Below are 18,878 nucleotides of genomic sequence, written 5' to 3' on the forward strand. Positions count from 1 at the left end.
GATGGAGGTTGTAGGAGCAAGGAGAAGTTGTCTGTAAAGTTGGTGGATGCCTATTTTCCATTTTGCAGTCCCTTGTCTCCCTCTTGTGGCCTCCTGGAGGCAACTAGCTGTGCAAAAAAAAGACAGCCTGGCGGCCGGCTGTTGCAGTGTTGCCCTCTCAGGCAACACTGAGTGACTGACTGAGCCTCACCGTCTTATATAAAGTTCAGACGGAACTTTGCACGTGTCATAGTGGAGCCCTCAGGATTCCAGAGCCAGCTTTCTGACATCATAATGGGGCCTCAGAGATAAAAGCCTGGGCCCAGGCAGTGTTGGTCAGTGCTGCTCAGCAGGCAGCACTGGACTGGACTGGATTACAGCTGATACAAGGTGTGAAGGAACAAGGGGTGGCTGTGGGCATGCACTTGCTGCCGCTGCCAGTGTTTATCTGCATGGCAGCAGGGCATTTGGGCGTTGCCAGGAAGGCGTTTTTATGTAGATTCCTCCTCTTTCAGCACTGCATTGTGGTGCAAGCAAAAGAAGCAAATCCTGTCTGGCTTCCTCTCCGGCCTTTATTCACCTCCCGTGTAGCTGTGAGTGTGTGAGCCTGCAGGGCCCCATGGAATTGCCTAGAAGTAGGCTGAATCGCTGCAAGGGCTGAACAGCAGTATCGGGCAGGCTCGGGCAACGCGCGGCCCGTTCGGGTTATCGCTTCTCGGCCTTTTGGCTAAGATCAAGTGTAGTATCTGTTCTTATCAGTTTAATATCTGATACGTCCCCTATCTGGGGACCATATATTAAATGGATTTTTAGAACAGGGAGATGGAAATAGAGCTTGCTCTGTCCACTCCACGCATTGACCTGGTATTGCAGTATTTCCAGGACCGGTGCACCCTTTCCTTATGTGTTGACTAAAAGCAGATTCCAAAAGTGTTTTTTGTCTTTGCTATTGTTTCTGTCTTTCTGAAGGGATCTCCCCTTTTAATCCCATTATTTCAACACCTGTTGGACAATGCATGAGTGATAATGAGCTCATTGATTAAATGCAATTAATGAATAGATTGCCACCTCTTGTTGTGTGTCGTCTGTGTTTCTGTGTTTCCGGCATTTCACATTGGAACACCTCATTCACCTTCCTTGTCTTCTCTCCGCCCTCCCTTTTAGGTAAGTTAAAGAGCTGCACCTGAGCCAGCCACTGATTGATTGATTGATTGATTGATTGATTGATTGATTGATTGATTGATTGATTGATGCAGCACAACAGTCAAATAGTGGAGTGGAGTAGGGGAACAGCAAACAGCCAATAAAGCAGCCCGCCCGCTCGCCTGCCCGCCACAATGGACCTACCTGTGTACACTAGATGGATGTGATGGAATGTACTGTCGTCCCTACATTTCAAGAAGAAGTAAGAATTGCAGTTGCAACAAAGCCTTGCTTGCCTACAAAGAGAGCAGCAATTTGGATTTGTTACTATGTTACCTAGAAGAATAACAAACTGTGCAAGGATGGAGGTTGTAGGAGCAAGGAGAAGTTGTCTGTAAAGTTGGTGGATGCCTATTTTCCATTTTGCAGTCCCTTGTCTCCCTCTTGTGGCCTCCTGGAGGCAACTAGCTGTGCAAAAAAAAGACAGCCTGGCGGCCGGCTGTTGCAGTGTTGCCCTCTCAGGCAACACTGAGTGACTGACTGAGCCTCACCGTCTTATATAAAGTTCAGACGGAACTTTGCACGTGTCATAGTGGAGCCCTCAGGATTCCAGAGCCAGCTTTCTGACATCATAATGGGGCCTCAGAGATAAAAGCCTGGGCCCAGGCAGTGTTGGTCAGTGCTGCTCAGCAGGCAGCACTGGACTGGACTGGATTACAGCTGATACAAGGTGTGAAGGAACAAGGGGTGGCTGTGGGCATGCACTTGCTGCCGCTGCCAGTGTTTATCTGCATGGCAGCAGGGCATTTGGGCGTTGCCAGGAAGGCGTTTTTATGTAGATTCCTCCTCTTTCAGCACTGCATTGTGGTGCAAGCAAAAGAAGCAAATCCTGTCTGGCTTCCTCTCCGGCCTTTATTCACCTCCCGTGTAGCTGTGAGTGTGTGAGCCTGCAGGGCCCCATGGAATTGCCTAGAAGTAGGCTGAATCGCTGCAAGGGCTGAACAGCAGTATCGGGCAGGCTCGGGCAACGCGCGGCCCGTTCGGGTTATCGCTTCTCGGCCTTTTGGCTAAGATCAAGTGTAGTATCTGTTCTTATCAGTTTAATATCTGATACGTCCCCTATCTGGGGACCATATATTAAATGGATTTTTAGAACAGGGAGATGGAAATAGAGCTTGCTCTGTCCACTCCACGCATTGACCTGGTATTGCAGTATTTCCAGGACCGGTGCACCCTTTCCTTATGTGTTGACTAAAAGCAGATTCCAAAAGTGTTTTTTGTCTTTGCTATTGTTTCTGTCTTTCTGAAGGGATCTCCCCTTTTAATCCCATTATTTCAACACCTGTTGGACAATGCATGAGTGATAATGAGCTCATTGATTAAATGCAATTAATGAATAGATTGCCACCTCTTGTTGTGTGTTGTCTGTGTTTCTGTGTTTCCGGCATTTCACATTGGAACACCTCATTCACCTTCCTTGTCTTCTCTCCGCCCTCCCTTTTAGGTAAGTTAAAGAGCTGCACCTGAGCCAGCCACTGATTGATTGATTGATTGATTGATTGATTGATTGATTGATTGATTGATTGATTGATTGATTGATTGATTGATGCAGCACAACAGTCAAATAGTGGAGTGGAGTAGGGGAACAGCAAACAGCCAATAAAGCAGCCCGCCCGCTCGCCTGCCCGCCACAATGGACCTACCTGTGTACACTAGATGGATGTGATGGAATGTACTGTCGTCCCTACATTTCAAGAAGAAGTAAGAATTGCAGTTGCAACAAAGCCTTGCTTGCCTACAAAGAGAGCAGCAATTTGGATTTGTTACTATGTTACCTAGAAGAATAACAAACTGTGCAAGGATGGAGGTTGTAGGAGCAAGGAGAAGTTGTCTGTAAAGTTGGTGGATGCCTATTTTCCATTTTGCAGTCCCTTGTCTCCCTCTTGTGGCCTCCTGGAGGCAACTAGCTGTGCAAAAAAAAGACAGCCTGGCGGCCGGCTGTTGCAGTGTTGCCCTCTCAGGCAACACTGAGTGACTGACTGAGCCTCACCGTCTTATATAAAGTTCAGACGGAACTTTGCACGTGTCATAGTGGAGCCCTCAGGATTCCAGAGCCAGCTTTCTGACATCATAATGGGGCCTCAGAGATAAAAGCCTGGGCCCAGGCAGTGTTGGTCAGTGCTGCTCAGCAGGCAGCACTGGACTGGACTGGATTACAGCTGATACAAGGTGTGAAGGAACAAGGGGTGGCTGTGGGCATGCACTTGCTGCCGCTGCCAGTGTTTATCTGCATGGCAGCAGGGCATTTGGGCGTTGCCAGGAAGGCGTTTTTATGTAGATTCCTCCTCTTTCAGCACTGCATTGTGGTGCAAGCAAAAGAAGCAAATCCTGTCTGGCTTCCTCTCCGGCCTTTATTCACCTCCCGTGTAGCTGTGAGTGTGTGAGCCTGCAGGGCCCCATGGAATTGCCTAGAAGTAGGCTGAATCGCTGCAAGGGCTGAACAGCAGTATCGGGCAGGCTCGGGCAACGCGCGGCCCGTTCGGGTTATCGCTTCTCGGCCTTTTGGCTAAGATCAAGTGTAGTATCTGTTCTTATCAGTTTAATATCTGATACGTCCCCTATCTGGGGACCATATATTAAATGGATTTTTAGAACAGGGAGATGGAAATAGAGCTTGCTCTGTCCACTCCACGCATTGACCTGGTATTGCAGTATTTCCAGGACCGGTGCACCCTTTCCTTATGTGTTGACTAAAAGCAGATTCCAAAAGTGTTTTTTGTCTTTGCTATTGTTTCTGTCTTTCTGAAGGGATCTCCCCTTTTAATCCCATTATTTCAACACCTGTTGGACAATGCATGAGTGATAATGAGCTCATTGATTAAATGCAATTAATGAATAGATTGCCACCTCTTGTTGTGTGTTGTCTGTGTTTCTGTGTTTCCGGCATTTCACATTGGAACACCTCATTCACCTTCCTTGTCTTCTCTCCGCCCTCCCTTTTAGGTAAGTTAAAGAGCTGCACCTGAGCCAGCCACTGATTGATTGATTGATTGATTGATTGATTGATTGATTGATTGATTGATTGATTGATTGATGCAGCACAACAGTCAAATAGTGGAGTGGAGTAGGGGAACAGCAAACAGCCAATAAAGCAGCCCGCCCGCTCGCCTGCCCGCCACAATGGACCTACCTGTGTACACTAGATGGATGTGATGGAATGTACTGTCGTCCCTACATTTCAAGAAGAAGTAAGAATTGCAGTTGCAACAAAGCCTTGCTTGCCTACAAAGAGAGCAGCAATTTGGATTTGTTACTATGTTACCTAGAAGAATAACAAACTGTGCAAGGATGGAGGTTGTAGGAACAAGGAGAAGTTGTCTGTAAAGTTGGTGGATGCCTATTTTCCATTTTGCAGTCCCTTGTCTCCCTCTTGTGGCCTCCTGGAGGCAACTAGCTGTGCAAAAAAAAGACAGCCTGGCGGCCGGCTGTTGCAGTGTTGCCCTCTCAGGCAACACTGAGTGACTGACTGAGCCTCACCGTCTTATATAAAGTTCAGACGGAACTTTGCACGTGTCATAGTGGAGCCCTCAGGATTCCAGAGCCAGCTTTCTGACATCATAATGGGGCCTCAGAGATAAAAGCCTGGGCCCAGGCAGTGTTGGTCAGTGCTGCTCAGCAGGCAGCACTGGACTGGACTGGATTACAGCTGATACAAGGTGTGAAGGAACAAGGGGTGGCTGTGGGCATGCACTTGCTGCCGCTGCCAGTGTTTATCTGCATGGCAGCAGGGCATTTGGGCGTTGCCAGGAAGGCGTTTTTATGTAGATTCCTCCTCTTTCAGCACTGCATTGTGGTGCAAGCAAAAGAAGCAAATCCTGTCTGGCTTCCTCTCCGGCCTTTATTCACCTCCCGTGTAGCTGTGAGTGTGTGAGCCTGCAGGGCCCCATGGAATTGCCTAGAAGTAGGCTGAATCGCTGCAAGGGCTGAACAGCAGTATCGGGCAGGCTCGGGCAACGCGCGGCCCGTTCGGGTTATCGCTTCTCGGCCTTTTGGCTAAGATCAAGTGTAGTATCTGTTCTTATCAGTTTAATATCTGATACGTCCCCTATCTGGGGACCATATATTAAATGGATTTTTAGAACAGGGAGATGGAAATAGAGCTTGCTCTGTCCACTCCACGCATTGACCTGGTATTGCAGTATTTCCAGGACCGGTGCACCCTTTCCTTATGTGTTGACTAAAAGCAGATTCCAAAAGTGTTTTTTGTCTTTGCTATTGTTTCTGTCTTTCTGAAGGGATCTCCCCTTTTAATCCCATTATTTCAACACCTGTTGGACAATGCATGAGTGATAATGAGCTCATTGATTAAATGCAATTAATGAATAGATTGCCACCTCTTGTTGTGTGTCGTCTGTGTTTCTGTGTTTCCGGCATTTCACATTGGAACACCTCATTCACCTTCCTTGTCTTCTCTCCGCCCTCCCTTTTAGGTAAGTTAAAGAGCTGCACCTGAGCCAGCCACTGATTGATTGATTGATTGATTGATTGATTGATTGATTGATTGATTGATTGATGCAGCACAACAGTCAAATAGTGGAGTGGAGTAGGGGAACAGCAAACAGCCAATAAAGCAGCCCGCCCGCTCGCCTGCCCGCCACAATGGACCTACCTGTGTACACTAGATGGATGTGATGGAATGTACTGTCGTCCCTACATTTCAAGAAGAAGTAAGAATTGCAGTTGCAACAAAGCCTTGCTTGCCTACAAAGAGAGCAGCAATTTGGATTTGTTACTATGTTACCTAGAAGAATAACAAACTGTGCAAGGATGGAGGTTGTAGGAGCAAGGAGAAGTTGTCTGTAAAGTTGGTGGATGCCTATTTTCCATTTTGCAGTCCCTTGTCTCCCTCTTGTGGCCTCCTGGAGGCAACTAGCTGTGCAAAAAAAAGACAGCCTGGCGGCCGGCTGTTGCAGTGTTGCCCTCTCAGGCAACACTGAGTGACTGACTGAGCCTCACCGTCTTATATAAAGTTCAGACGGAACTTTGCACGTGTCATAGTGGAGCCCTCAGGATTCCAGAGCCAGCTTTCTGACATCATAATGGGGCCTCAGAGATAAAAGCCTGGGCCCAGGCAGTGTTGGTCAGTGCTGCTCAGCAGGCAGCACTGGACTGGACTGGATTACAGCTGATACAAGGTGTGAAGGAACAAGGGGTGGCTGTGGGCATGCACTTGCTGCCGCTGCCAGTGTTTATCTGCATGGCAGCAGGGCATTTGGGCGTTGCCAGGAAGGCGTTTTTATGTAGATTCCTCCTCTTTCAGCACTGCATTGTGGTGCAAGCAAAAGAAGCAAATCCTGTCTGGCTTCCTCTCCGGCCTTTATTCACCTCCCGTGTAGCTGTGAGTGTGTGAGCCTGCAGGGCCCCATGGAATTGCCTAGAAGTAGGCTGAATCGCTGCAAGGGCTGAACAGCAGTATCGGGCAGGCTCGGGCAACGCGCGGCCCGTTCGGGTTATCGCTTCTCGGCCTTTTGGCTAAGATCAAGTGTAGTATCTGTTCTTATCAGTTTAATATCTGATACGTCCCCTATCTGGGGACCATATATTAAATGGATTTTTAGAACAGGGAGATGGAAATAGAGCTTGCTCTGTCCACTCCACGCATTGACCTGGTATTGCAGTATTTCCAGGACCGGTGCACCCTTTCCTTATGTGTTGACTAAAAGCAGATTCCAAAAGTGTTTTTTGTCTTTGCTATTGTTTCTGTCTTTCTGAAGGGATCTCCCCTTTTAATCCCATTATTTCAACACCTGTTGGACAATGCATGAGTGATAATGAGCTCATTGATTAAATGCAATTAATGAATAGATTGCCACCTCTTGTTGTGTGTCGTCTGTGTTTCTGTGTTTCCGGCATTTCACATTGGAACACCTCATTCACCTTCCTTGTCTTCTCTCCGCCCTCCCTTTTAGGTAAGTTAAAGAGCTGCACCTGAGCCAGCCACTGATTGATTGATTGATTGATTGATTGATTGATTGATTGATTGATTGATTGATGCAGCACAACAGTCAAATAGTGGAGTGGAGTAGGGGAACAGCAAACAGCCAATAAAGCAGCCCGCCCGCTCGCCTGCCCGCCACAATGGACCTACCTGTGTACACTAGATGGATGTGATGGAATGTACTGTCGTCCCTACATTTCAAGAAGAAGTAAGAATTGCAGTTGCAACAAAGCCTTGCTTGCCTACAAAGAGAGCAGCAATTTGGATTTGTTACTATGTTACCTAGAAGAATAACAAACTGTGCAAGGATGGAGGTTGTAGGAGCAAGGAGAAGTTGTCTGTAAAGTTGGTGGATGCCTATTTTCCATTTTGCAGTCCCTTGTCTCCCTCTTGTGGCCTCCTGGAGGCAACTAGCTGTGCAAAAAAAAGACAGCCTGGCGGCCGGCTGTTGCAGTGTTGCCCTCTCAGGCAACACTGAGTGACTGACTGAGCCTCACCGTCTTATATAAAGTTCAGACGGAACTTTGCACGTGTCATAGTGGAGCCCTCAGGATTCCAGAGCCAGCTTTCTGACATCATAATGGGGCCTCAGAGATAAAAGCCTGGGCCCAGGCAGTGTTGGTCAGTGCTGCTCAGCAGGCAGCACTGGACTGGACTGGATTACAGCTGATACAAGGTGTGAAGGAACAAGGGGTGGCTGTGGGCATGCACTTGCTGCCGCTGCCAGTGTTTATCTGCATGGCAGCAGGGCATTTGGGCGTTGCCAGGAAGGCGTTTTTATGTAGATTCCTCCTCTTTCAGCACTGCATTGTGGTGCAAGCAAAAGAAGCAAATCCTGTCTGGCTTCCTCTCCGGCCTTTATTCACCTCCCGTGTAGCTGTGAGTGTGTGAGCCTGCAGGGCCCCATGGAATTGCCTAGAAGTAGGCTGAATCGCTGCAAGGGCTGAACAGCAGTATCGGGCAGGCTCGGGCAACGCGCGGCCCGTTCGGGTTATCGCTTCTCGGCCTTTTGGCTAAGATCAAGTGTAGTATCTGTTCTTATCAGTTTAATATCTGATACGTCCCCTATCTGGGGACCATATATTAAATGGATTTTTAGAACAGGGAGATGGAAATAGAGCTTGCTCTGTCCACTCCACGCATTGACCTGGTATTGCAGTATTTCCAGGACCGGTGCACCCTTTCCTTATGTGTTGACTAAAAGCAGATTCCAAAAGTGTTTTTTGTCTTTGCTATTGTTTCTGTCTTTCTGAAGGGATCTCCCCTTTTAATCCCATTATTTCAACACCTGTTGGACAATGCATGAGTGATAATGAGCTCATTGATTAAATGCAATTAATGAATAGATTGCCACCTCTTGTTGTGTGTCGTCTGTGTTTCTGTGTTTCCGGCATTTCACATTGGAACACCTCATTCACCTTCCTTGTCTTCTCTCCGCCCTCCCTTTTAGGTAAGTTAAAGAGCTGCACCTGAGCCAGCCACTGATTGATTGATTGATTGATTGATTGATTGATTGATTGATTGATTGATTGATTGATTGATTGTTGCAGCACAACAGTCAAATAGTGGAGTGGAGTAGGGGAACAGCAAACAGCCAATAAAGCAGCCCGCCCGCTCGCCTGCCCGCCACAATGGACCTACCTGTGTACACTAGATGGATGTGATGGAATGTACTGTCGTCCCTACATTTCAAGAAGAAGTAAGAATTGCAGTTGCAACAAAGCCTTGCTTGCCTACAAAGAGAGCAGCAATTTGGATTTGTTACTATGTTACCTAGAAGAATAACAAACTGTGCAAGGATGGAGGTTGTAGGAGCAAGGAGAAGTTGTCTGTAAAGTTGGTGGATGCCTATTTTCCATTTTGCAGTCCCTTGTCTCCCTCTTGTGGCCTCCTGGAGGCAACTAGCTGTGCAAAAAAAAGACAGCCTGGCGGCCGGCTGTTGCAGTGTTGCCCTCTCAGGCAACACTGAGTGACTGACTGAGCCTCACCGTCTTATATAAAGTTCAGACGGAACTTTGCACGTGTCATAGTGGAGCCCTCAGGATTCCAGAGCCAGCTTTCTGACATCATAATGGGGCCTCAGAGATAAAAGCCTGGGCCCAGGCAGTGTTGGTCAGTGCTGCTCAGCAGGCAGCACTGGACTGGACTGGATTACAGCTGATACAAGGTGTGAAGGAACAAGGGGTGGCTGTGGGCATGCACTTGCTGCCGCTGCCAGTGTTTATCTGCATGGCAGCAGGGCATTTGGGCGTTGCCAGGAAGGCGTTTTTATGTAGATTCCTCCTCTTTCAGCACTGCATTGTGGTGCAAGCAAAAGAAGCAAATCCTGTCTGGCTTCCTCTCCGGCCTTTATTCACCTCCCGTGTAGCTGTGAGTGTGTGAGCCTGCAGGGCCCCATGGAATTGCCTAGAAGTAGGCTGAATCGCTGCAAGGGCTGAACAGCAGTATCGGGCAGGCTCGGGCAACGCGCAGCCCGTTCGGGTTATCGCTTCTCGGCCTTTTGGCTAAGATCAAGTGTAGTATCTGTTCTTATCAGTTTAATATCTGATACGTCCCCTATCTGGGGACCATATATTAAATGGATTTTTAGAACAGGGAGATGGAAATAGAGCTTGCTCTGTCCACTCCACGCATTGACCTGGTATTGCAGTATTTCCAGGACCGGTGCACCCTTTCCTTATGTGTTGACTAAAAGCAGATTCCAAAAGTGTTTTTTGTCTTTGCTATTGTTTCTGTCTTTCTGAAGGGATCTCCCCTTTTAATCCCATTATTTCAACACCTGTTGGACAATGCATGAGTGATAATGAGCTCATTGATTAAATGCAATTAATGAATAGATTGCCACCTCTTGTTGTGTGTCGTCTGTGTTTCTGTGTTTCCGGCATTTCACATTGGAACACCTCATTCACCTTCCTTGTCTTCTCTCCGCCCTCCCTTTTAGGTAAGTTAAAGAGCTGCACCTGAGCCAGCCACTGATTGATTGATTGATTGATTGATTGATTGATTGATTGATTGATTGATGCAGCACAACAGTCAAATAGTGGAGTGGAGTAGGGGAACAGCAAACAGCCAATAAAGCAGCCCGCCCGCTCGCCTGCCCGCCACAATGGACCTACCTGTGTACACTAGATGGATGTGATGGAATGTACTGTCGTCCCTACATTTCAAGAAGAAGTAAGAATTGCAGTTGCAACAAAGCCTTGCTTGCCTACAAAGAGAGCAGCAATTTGGATTTGTTACTATGTTACCTAGAAGAATAACAAACTGTGCAAGGATGGAGGTTGTAGGAGCAAGGAGAAGTTGTCTGTAAAGTTGGTGGATGCCTATTTTCCATTTTGCAGTCCCTTGTCTCCCTCTTGTGGCCTCCTGGAGGCAACTAGCTGTGCAAAAAAAAGACAGCCTGGCGGCCGGCTGTTGCAGTGTTGCCCTCTCAGGCAACACTGAGTGACTGACTGAGCCTCACCGTCTTATATAAAGTTCAGACGGAACTTTGCACGTGTCATAGTGGAGCCCTCAGGATTCCAGAGCCAGCTTTCTGACATCATAATGGGGCCTCAGAGATAAAAGCCTGGGCCCAGGCAGTGTTGGTCAGTGCTGCTCAGCAGGCAGCACTGGACTGGACTGGATTACAGCTGATACAAGGTGTGAAGGAACAAGGGGTGGCTGTGGGCATGCACTTGCTGCCGCTGCCAGTGTTTATCTGCATGGCAGCAGGGCATTTGGGCGTTGCCAGGAAGGCGTTTTTATGTAGATTCCTCCTCTTTCAGCACTGCATTGTGGTGCAAGCAAAAGAAGCAAATCCTGTCTGGCTTCCTCTCCGGCCTTTATTCACCTCCCGTGTAGCTGTGAGTGTGTGAGCCTGCAGGGCCCCATGGAATTGCCTAGAAGTAGGCTGAATCGCTGCAAGGGCTGAACAGCAGTATCGGGCAGGCTCGGGCAACGCGCGGCCCGTTCGGGTTATCGCTTCTCGGCCTTTTGGCTAAGATCAAGTGTAGTATCTGTTCTTATCAGTTTAATATCTGATACGTCCCCTATCTGGGGACCATATATTAAATGGATTTTTAGAACAGGGAGATGGAAATAGAGCTTGCTCTGTCCACTCCACGCATTGACCTGGTATTGCAGTATTTCCAGGACCGGTGCACCCTTTCCTTATGTGTTGACTAAAAGCAGATTCCAAAAGTGTTTTTTGTCTTTGCTATTGTTTCTGTCTTTCTGAAGGGATCTCCCCTTTTAATCCCATTATTTCAACACCTGTTGGACAATGCATGAGTGATAATGAGCTCATTGATTAAATGCAATTAATGAATAGATTGCCACCTCTTGTTGTGTGTCGTCTGTGTTTCTGTGTTTCCGGCATTTCACATTGGAACACCTCATTCACCTTCCTTGTCTTCTCTCCGCCCTCCCTTTTAGGTAAGTTAAAGAGCTGCACCTGAGCCAGCCACTGATTGATTGATTGATTGATTGATTGATTGATTGATTGATTGATTGATTGATTGATTGATTGATTGATGCAGCACAACAGTCAAATAGTGGAGTGGAGTAGGGGAACAGCAAACAGCCAATAAAGCAGCCCGCCCGCTCGCCTGCCCGCCACAATGGACCTACCTGTGTACACTAGATGGATGTGATGGAATGTACTGTCGTCCCTACATTTCAAGAAGAAGTAAGAATTGCAGTTGCAACAAAGCCTTGCTTGCCTACAAAGAGAGCAGCAATTTGGATTTGTTACTATGTTACCTAGAAGAATAACAAACTGTGCAAGGATGGAGGTTGTAGGAGCAAGGAGAAGTTGTCTGTAAAGTTGGTGGATGCCTATTTTCCATTTTTCAGTCCCTTGTCTCCCTCTTGTGGCCTCCTGGAGGCAACTAGCTGTGCAAAAAAAAGACAGCCTGGCGGCCGGCTGTTGCAGTGTTGCCCTCTCAGGCAACACTGAGTGACTGACTGAGCCTCACCGTCTTATATAAAGTTCAGACGGAACTTTGCACGTGTCATAGTGGAGCCCTCAGGATTCCAGAGCCAGCTTTCTGACATCATAATGGGGCCTCAGAGATAAAAGCCTGGGCCCAGGCAGTGTTGGTCAGTGCTGCTCAGCAGGCAGCACTGGACTGGACTGGATTACAGCTGATACAAGGTGTGAAGGAACAAGGGGTGGCTGTGGGCATGCACTTGCTGCCGCTGCCAGTGTTTATCTGCATGGCAGCAGGGCATTTGGGCGTTGCCAGGAAGGCGTTTTTATGTAGATTCCTCCTCTTTCAGCACTGCATTGTGGTGCAAGCAAAAGAAGCAAATCCTGTCTGGCTTCCTCTCCGGCCTTTATTCACCTCCCGTGTAGCTGTGAGTGTGTGAGCCTGCAGGGCCCCATGGAATTGCCTAGAAGTAGGCTGAATCGCTGCAAGGGCTGAACAGCAGTATCGGGCAGGCTCGGGCAACGCGCGGCCCGTTCGGGTTATCGCTTCTCGGCCTTTTGGCTAAGATCAAGTGTAGTATCTGTTCTTATCAGTTTAATATCTGATACGTCCCCTATCTGGGGACCATATATTAAATGGATTTTTAGAACAGGGAGATGGAAATAGAGCTTGCTCTGTCCACTCCACGCATTGACCTGGTATTGCAGTATTTCCAGGACCGGTGCACCCTTTCCTTATGTGTTGACTAAAAGCAGATTCCAAAAGTGTTTTTTGTCTTTGCTATTGTTTCTGTCTTTCTGAAGGGATCTCCCCTTTTAATCCCATTATTTCAACACCTGTTGGACAATGCATGAGTGATAATGAGCTCATTGATTAAATGCAATTAATGAATAGATTGCCACCTCTTGTTGTGTGTCGTCTGTGTTTCTGTGTTTCCGGCATTTCACATTGGAACACCTCATTCACCTTCCTTGTCTTCTCTCCGCCCTCCCTTTTAGGTAAGTTAAAGAGCTGCACCTGAGCCAGCCACTGATTGATTGATTGATTGATTGATTGATTGATTGATTGATTGATTGTTGCAGCACAACAGTCAAATAGTGGAGTGGAGTAGGGGAACAGCAAACAGCCAATAAAGCAGCCCGCCCGCTCGCCTGCCCGCCACAATGGACCTACCTGTGTACACTAGATGGATGTGATGGAATGTACTGTCGTCCCTACATTTCAAGAAGAAGTAAGAATTGCAGTTGCAACAAAGCCTTGCTTGCCTACAAAGAGAGCAGCAATTTGGATTTGTTACTATGTTACCTAGAAGAATAACAAACTGTGCAAGGATGGAGGTTGTAGGAGCAAGGAGAAGTTGTCTGTAAAGTTGGTGGATGCCTATTTTCCATTTTGCAGTCCCTTGTCTCCCTCTTGTGGCCTCCTGGAGGCAACTAGCTGTGCAAAAAAAAGACAGCCTGGCGGCCGGCTGTTGCAGTGTTGCCCTCTCAGGCAACACTGAGTGACTGACTGAGCCTCACCGTCTTATATAAAGTTCAGACGGAACTTTGCACGTGTCATAGTGGAGCCCTCAGGATTCCAGAGCCAGCTTTCTGACATCATAATGGGGCCTCAGAGATAAAAGCCTGGGCCCAGGCAGTGTTGGTCAGTGCTGCTCAGCAGGCAGCACTGGACTGGACTGGATTACAGCTGATACAAGGTGTGAAGGAACAAGGGGTGGCTGTGGGCATGCACTTGCTGCCGCTGCCAGTGTTTATCTGCATGGCAGCAGGGCATTTGGGCGTTGCCAGGAAGGCGTTTTTATGTAGATTCCTCCTCTTTCAGCACTGCATTGTGGTGCAAGCAAAAGAAGCAAATCCTGTCTGGCTTCCTCTCCGGCCTTTATTCACCTCCCGTGTAGCTGTGAGTGTGTGAGCCTGCAGGGCCCCATGGAATTGCCTAGAAGTAGGCTGAATCGCTGCAAGGGCTGAACAGCAGTATCGGGCAGGCTCGGGCAACGCGCGGCCCGTTCGGGTTATCGCTTCTCGGCCTTTTGGCTAAGATCAAGTGTAGTATCTGTTCTTATCAGTTTAATATCTGATACGTCCCCTATCTGGGGACCATATATTAAATGGATTTTTAGAACAGGGAGATGGAAATAGAGCTTGCTCTGTCCACTCCACGCATTGACCTGGTATTGCAGTATTTCCAGGACCGGTGCACCCTTTCCTTATGTGTTGACTAAAAGCAGATTCCAAAAGTGTTTTTTGTCTTTGCTATTGTTTCTGTCTTTCTGAAGGGATCTCCCCTTTTAATCCCATTATTTCAACACCTGTTGGACAATGCATGAGTGATAATGAGCTCATTGATTAAATGCAATTAATGAATAGATTGCCACCTCTTGTTGTGTGTCGTCTGTGTTTCTGTGTTTCCGGCATTTCACATTGGAACACCTCATTCACCTTCCTTGTCTTCTCTCCGCCCTCCCTTTTAGGTAAGTTAAAGAGCTGCACCTGAGCCAGCCACTGATTGATTGATTGATTGATTGATTGATTGATTGATTGATTGATTGATGCAGCACAACAGTCAAATAGTGGAGTGGAGTAGGGGAACAGCAAACAGCCAATAAAGCAGCCCGCCCGCTCGCCTGCCCGCCACAATGGACCTACCTGTGTACACTAGATGGATGTGATGGAATGTACTGTCGTCCCTACATTTCAAGAAGAAGTAAGAATTGCAGTTGCAACAAAGCCTTGCTTGCCTACAAAGAGAGCAGCAATTTGGATTTGTTACTATGTTACCTAGAAGAATAACAAACTGTGCAAGGATGGAGGTTGTAGGAGCAAGGAGAAGTTGTCTGTAAAGTTGGTGGATGCCTATTTTCCATTTTGCAGTCCCTTGTCTCCCTCTTGTGGCCTCCTGGAGGCAACTAGCTGTGCAAAAAAAAGACAGCCTGGCGGCCGGCTGTTGCAGTGTTGCCCTCTCAGGCAACACTGAGTGACTGACTGAGCCTCACCGTCTTATATAAAGTTCAGACGGAACTTTGCACGTGTCATAGTGGAGCCCTCAGGATTCCAGAGCCAGCTTTCTGACATCATAATGGGGCCTCAGAGATAAAAGCCTGGGCCCAGGCAGTGTTGGTCAGTGCTGCTCAGCAGGCAGCACTGGACTGGACTGGATTACAGCTGATACAAGGTGTGAAGGAACAAGGGGTGGCTGTGGGCATGCACTTGCTGCCGCTGCCAGTGTTTATCTGCATGGCAGCAGGGCATTTGGGCGTTGCCAGGAAGGCGTTTTTATGTAGATTCCTCCTCTTTCAGCACTGCATTGTGGTGCAAGCAAAAGAAGCAAATCCTGTCTGGCTTCCTCTCCGGCCTTTATTCACCTCCCGTGTAGCTGTGAGTGTGTGAGCCTGCAGGGCCCCATGGAATTGCCTAGAAGTAGGCTGAATCGCTGCAAGGGCTGAACAGCAGTATCGGGCAGGCTCGGGCAACGCGCGGCCCGTTCGGGTTATCGCTTCTCGGCCTTTTGGCTAAGATCAAGTGTAGTATCTGTTCTTATCAGTTTAATATCTGATACGTCCCCTATCTGGGGACCATATATTAAATGGATTTTTAGAACAGGGAGATGGAAATAGAGCTTGCTCTGTCCACTCCACGCATTGACCTGGTATTGCAGTATTTCCAGGACCGGTGCACCCTTTCCTTATGTGTTGACTAAAAGCAGATTCCAAAAGTGTTTTTTGTCTTTGCTATTGTTTCTGTCTTTCTGAAGGGATCTCCCCTTTTAATCCCATTATTTCAACACCTGTTGGACAATGCATGAGTGATAATGAGCTCATTGATTAAATGCAATTAATGAATAGATTGCCACCTCTTGTTGTGTGTCGTCTGTGTTTCTGTGTTTCCGGCATTTCACATTGGAACACCTCATTCACCTTCCTTGTCTTCTCTCCGCCCTCCCTTTTAGGTAAGTTAAAGAGCTGCACCTGAGCCAGCCACTGATTGATTGATTGATTGATTGATTGATTGATTGATTGATTGATTGATTGATTGATTGATTGATTGATTGATGCAGCACAACAGTCAAATAGTGGAGTGGAGTAGGGGAACAGCAAACAGCCAATAAAGCAGCCCGCCCGCTCGCCTGCCCGCCACAATGGACCTACCTGTGTACACTAGATGGATGTGATGGAATGTACTGTCGTCCCTACATTTCAAGAAGAAGTAAGAATTGCAGTTGCAACAAAGCCTTGCTTGCCTACAAAGAGAGCAGCAATTTGGATTTGTTACTATGTTACCTAGAAGAATAACAAACTGTGCAAGGATGGAGGTTGTAGGAGCAAGGAGAAGTTGTCTGTAAAGTTGGTGGATGCCTATTTTCCATTTTTCAGTCCCTTGTCTCCCTCTTGTGGCCTCCTGGAGGCAACTAGCTGTGCAAAAAAAAGACAGCCTGGCGGCCGGCTGTTGCAGTGTTGCCCTCTCAGGCAACACTGAGTGACTGACTGAGCCTCACCGTCTTATATAAAGTTCAGACGGAACTTTGCACGTGTCATAGTGGAGCCCTCAGGATTCCAGAGCCAGCTTTCTGACATCATAATGGGGCCTCAGAGATAAAAGCCTGGGCCCAGGCAGTGTTGGTCAGTGCTGCTCAGCAGGCAGCACTGGACTGGACTGGATTACAGCTGATACAAGGTGTGAAGGAACAAGGGGTGGCTGTGGGCATGCACTTGCTGCCGCTGCCAGTGTTTATCTGCATGGCAGCAGGGCATTTGGGCGTTGCCAGGAAGGCGTTTTTATGTAGATTCCTCCTCTTTCAGCACTGCATTGTGGTGCAAGCAAAAGAAGCAAATCCTGTCTGGCTTCCTCTCCGGCCTTTATTCACCTCCCGTGTAGCTGTGAGTGTGTGAGCCTGCAGGGCCCCATGGAATTGCCTAGAAGTAGGCTGAATCGCTGCAAGGGCTGAACAGCAGTATCGGGCAGGCTCGGGCAACGCGCGGCCCGTTCGGGTTATCGCTTCTCGGCCTTTTGGCTAAGATCAAGTGTAGTATCTGTTCTTATCAGTTTAATATCTGATACGTCCCCTATCTGGGGACCATATATTAAATGGATTTTTAGAACAGGGAGATGGAAATAGAGCTTGCTCTGTCCACTCCACGCATTGACCTGGTATTGCAGTATTTCCAGGACCGGTGCACCCTTTCCTTATGTGTTGACTAAAAGCAGATTCCAAAAGTGTTTTTTGTCTTTGCTATTGTTTCTGTCTTTCTGAAGGGATCTCCCCTTTTAATCCCATTATTTCAACACCTGTTGGACAATGCATGAGTGATAATGAGCTCATTGATTAAATGCAATTAATGAATAGATTGCCACCTCTTGTTGTGTGTCGTCTGTGTTTCTGTGTTTCCGGCATTTCACATTGGAACACCTCATTCACCTTCCTTGTCTCCTCTCCGCCCTCCCTTTTAGGTAAGTTAAAGAGCTGCACCTGAGCCAGCCACTGATTGATTGATTGATTGATTGATTGATTGATTGATTGATTGATTGATGCAGCACAACAGTCAAATAGTGGAGTGGAGTAGGGGAACAGCAAACAGCCAATAAAGCAGCCCGCCCGCTCGCCTGCCCGCCACAATGGACCTACCTGTGTACACTAGATGGATGTGATGGAATGTACTGTCGTCCCTACATTTCAAGAAGAAGTAAGAATTGCAGTTGCAACAAAGCCTTGCTTGCCTACAAAGAGAGCAGCAATTTGGATTTGTTACTATGTTACCTAGAAGAATAACAAACTGTGCAAGGATGGAGGTTGTAGGAGCAAGGAGAAGTTGTCTGTAAAGTTGGTGGATGCCTATTTTCCATTTTGCAGTCCCTTGTCTCCCTCTTGTGGCCTCCTGGAGGCAACTAGCTGTGCAAAAAAAAGACAGCCTGGCGGCCGGCTGTTGCAGTGTTGCCCTCTCAGGCAACACTGAGTGACTGACTGAGCCTCACCGTCTTATATAAAGTTCAGACGGAACTTTGCACGTGTCATAGTGGAGCCCTCAGGATTCCAGAGCCAGCTTTCTGACATCATAATGGGGCCTCAGAGATAAAAGCCTGGGCCCAGGCAGTGTTGGTCAGTGCTGCTCAGCAGGCAGCACTGGACTGGACTGGATTACAGCTGATACAAGGTGTGAAGGAACAAGGGGTGGCTGTGGGCATGCACTTGCTGCCGCTGCCAGTGTTTATCTGCATGGCAGCAGGGCATTTGGGCGTTGCCAGGAAGGCGTTTTTATGTAGATTCCTCCTCTTTCAGCACTGCATTGTGGTGCAAGCAAAAGAAGCAAATCCTGTCTGGCTTCCTCTCCGGCCTTTATTCACCTCCCGTGTAGCTGTGAGTGTGTGAGCCTGCAGGGCCCCATGGAATTGCCTAGAAGTAGGCTGAATCGCTGCAAGGGCTGAACAGCAGTATCGGGCAGGCTCGGGCAACGCGCGGCCCGTTCGGGTTATCGCTTCTCGGCCTTTTGGCTAAGATCAAGTGTAGTATCTGTTCTTATCAGTTTAATATCTGATACGTCCCCTATCTGGGGACCATATATTAAATGGATTTTTAGAACAGGGAGATGGAAATAGAGCTTGCTCTGTCCACTCCACGCATTGACCTGGTATTGCAGTATTTCCAGGACCGGTGCACCCTTTCCTTATGTGTTGACTAAAAGCAGATTCCAAAAGTGTTTTTTGTCTTTGCTATTGTTTCTGTCTTTCTGAAGGGATCTCCCCTTTTAATCCCATTATTTCAACACCTGTTGGACAATGCATGAGTGATAATGAGCTCATTGATTAAATGCAATTAATGAATAGATTGCCACCTCTTGTTGTGTGTCGTCT

At 47.8% G+C, this 18,878-nt stretch overlaps 13 non-coding genes across 13 annotated transcripts; all 13 read left to right on the top strand.

Moving 5' to 3' along the window:
• The first annotated feature begins 686 nt into the window (after positions 1-686).
• On the top strand, positions 687-877 carry LOC142696487 (U2 spliceosomal RNA). The gene has a single exon (XR_012864378.1). It is a non-coding gene; the product is annotated as a U2 spliceosomal RNA (small nuclear RNA).
• Positions 878-2,169: 1,292 nt separating this feature from the next.
• On the top strand, positions 2,170-2,360 carry LOC142696500 (U2 spliceosomal RNA). The gene has a single exon (XR_012864389.1). It is a non-coding gene; the product is annotated as a U2 spliceosomal RNA (small nuclear RNA).
• Positions 2,361-3,668: 1,308 nt separating this feature from the next.
• On the top strand, positions 3,669-3,859 carry LOC142696512 (U2 spliceosomal RNA). Its single transcript, XR_012864400.1, has one exon. It is a non-coding gene; the product is annotated as a U2 spliceosomal RNA (small nuclear RNA).
• Positions 3,860-5,155: 1,296 nt separating this feature from the next.
• On the top strand, positions 5,156-5,346 carry LOC142696350 (U2 spliceosomal RNA). Its single transcript, XR_012864256.1, has one exon. It is a non-coding gene; the product is annotated as a U2 spliceosomal RNA (small nuclear RNA).
• A 1,288-nt stretch (positions 5,347-6,634) lies between these two features.
• On the top strand, positions 6,635-6,825 carry LOC142696362 (U2 spliceosomal RNA). Its single transcript, XR_012864267.1, has one exon. It is a non-coding gene; the product is annotated as a U2 spliceosomal RNA (small nuclear RNA).
• A 1,288-nt stretch (positions 6,826-8,113) lies between these two features.
• Positions 8,114-8,304, top strand: LOC142696374 (U2 spliceosomal RNA). The gene has a single exon (XR_012864278.1). It is a non-coding gene; the product is annotated as a U2 spliceosomal RNA (small nuclear RNA).
• A 1,300-nt stretch (positions 8,305-9,604) lies between these two features.
• Positions 9,605-9,795, top strand: LOC142696386 (U2 spliceosomal RNA). Its single transcript, XR_012864289.1, has one exon. It is a non-coding gene; the product is annotated as a U2 spliceosomal RNA (small nuclear RNA).
• Positions 9,796-11,079: 1,284 nt separating this feature from the next.
• Positions 11,080-11,270, top strand: LOC142696398 (U2 spliceosomal RNA). Its single transcript, XR_012864300.1, has one exon. It is a non-coding gene; the product is annotated as a U2 spliceosomal RNA (small nuclear RNA).
• A 1,304-nt stretch (positions 11,271-12,574) lies between these two features.
• On the top strand, positions 12,575-12,765 carry LOC142696411 (U2 spliceosomal RNA). The gene has a single exon (XR_012864311.1). It is a non-coding gene; the product is annotated as a U2 spliceosomal RNA (small nuclear RNA).
• Positions 12,766-14,049: 1,284 nt separating this feature from the next.
• On the top strand, positions 14,050-14,240 carry LOC142696423 (U2 spliceosomal RNA). Its single transcript, XR_012864322.1, has one exon. It is a non-coding gene; the product is annotated as a U2 spliceosomal RNA (small nuclear RNA).
• Positions 14,241-15,524: 1,284 nt separating this feature from the next.
• Positions 15,525-15,715, top strand: LOC142696435 (U2 spliceosomal RNA). Its single transcript, XR_012864333.1, has one exon. It is a non-coding gene; the product is annotated as a U2 spliceosomal RNA (small nuclear RNA).
• Positions 15,716-17,023: 1,308 nt separating this feature from the next.
• LOC142696447 (U2 spliceosomal RNA) lies at positions 17,024-17,214 on the top strand. The gene has a single exon (XR_012864344.1). It is a non-coding gene; the product is annotated as a U2 spliceosomal RNA (small nuclear RNA).
• Positions 17,215-18,498: 1,284 nt separating this feature from the next.
• Positions 18,499-18,689, top strand: LOC142696459 (U2 spliceosomal RNA). The gene has a single exon (XR_012864355.1). It is a non-coding gene; the product is annotated as a U2 spliceosomal RNA (small nuclear RNA).
• Positions 18,690-18,878: the final 189 nt, after the last annotated feature.

The sequence above is a fragment of the Rhinoderma darwinii genome (genome assembly GCF_050947455.1).
Source record: "Rhinoderma darwinii isolate aRhiDar2 chromosome 5 unlocalized genomic scaffold, aRhiDar2.hap1 SUPER_5_unloc_6, whole genome shotgun sequence".
Lineage (NCBI taxonomy): Eukaryota > Metazoa > Chordata > Amphibia > Anura > Rhinodermatidae > Rhinoderma > Rhinoderma darwinii.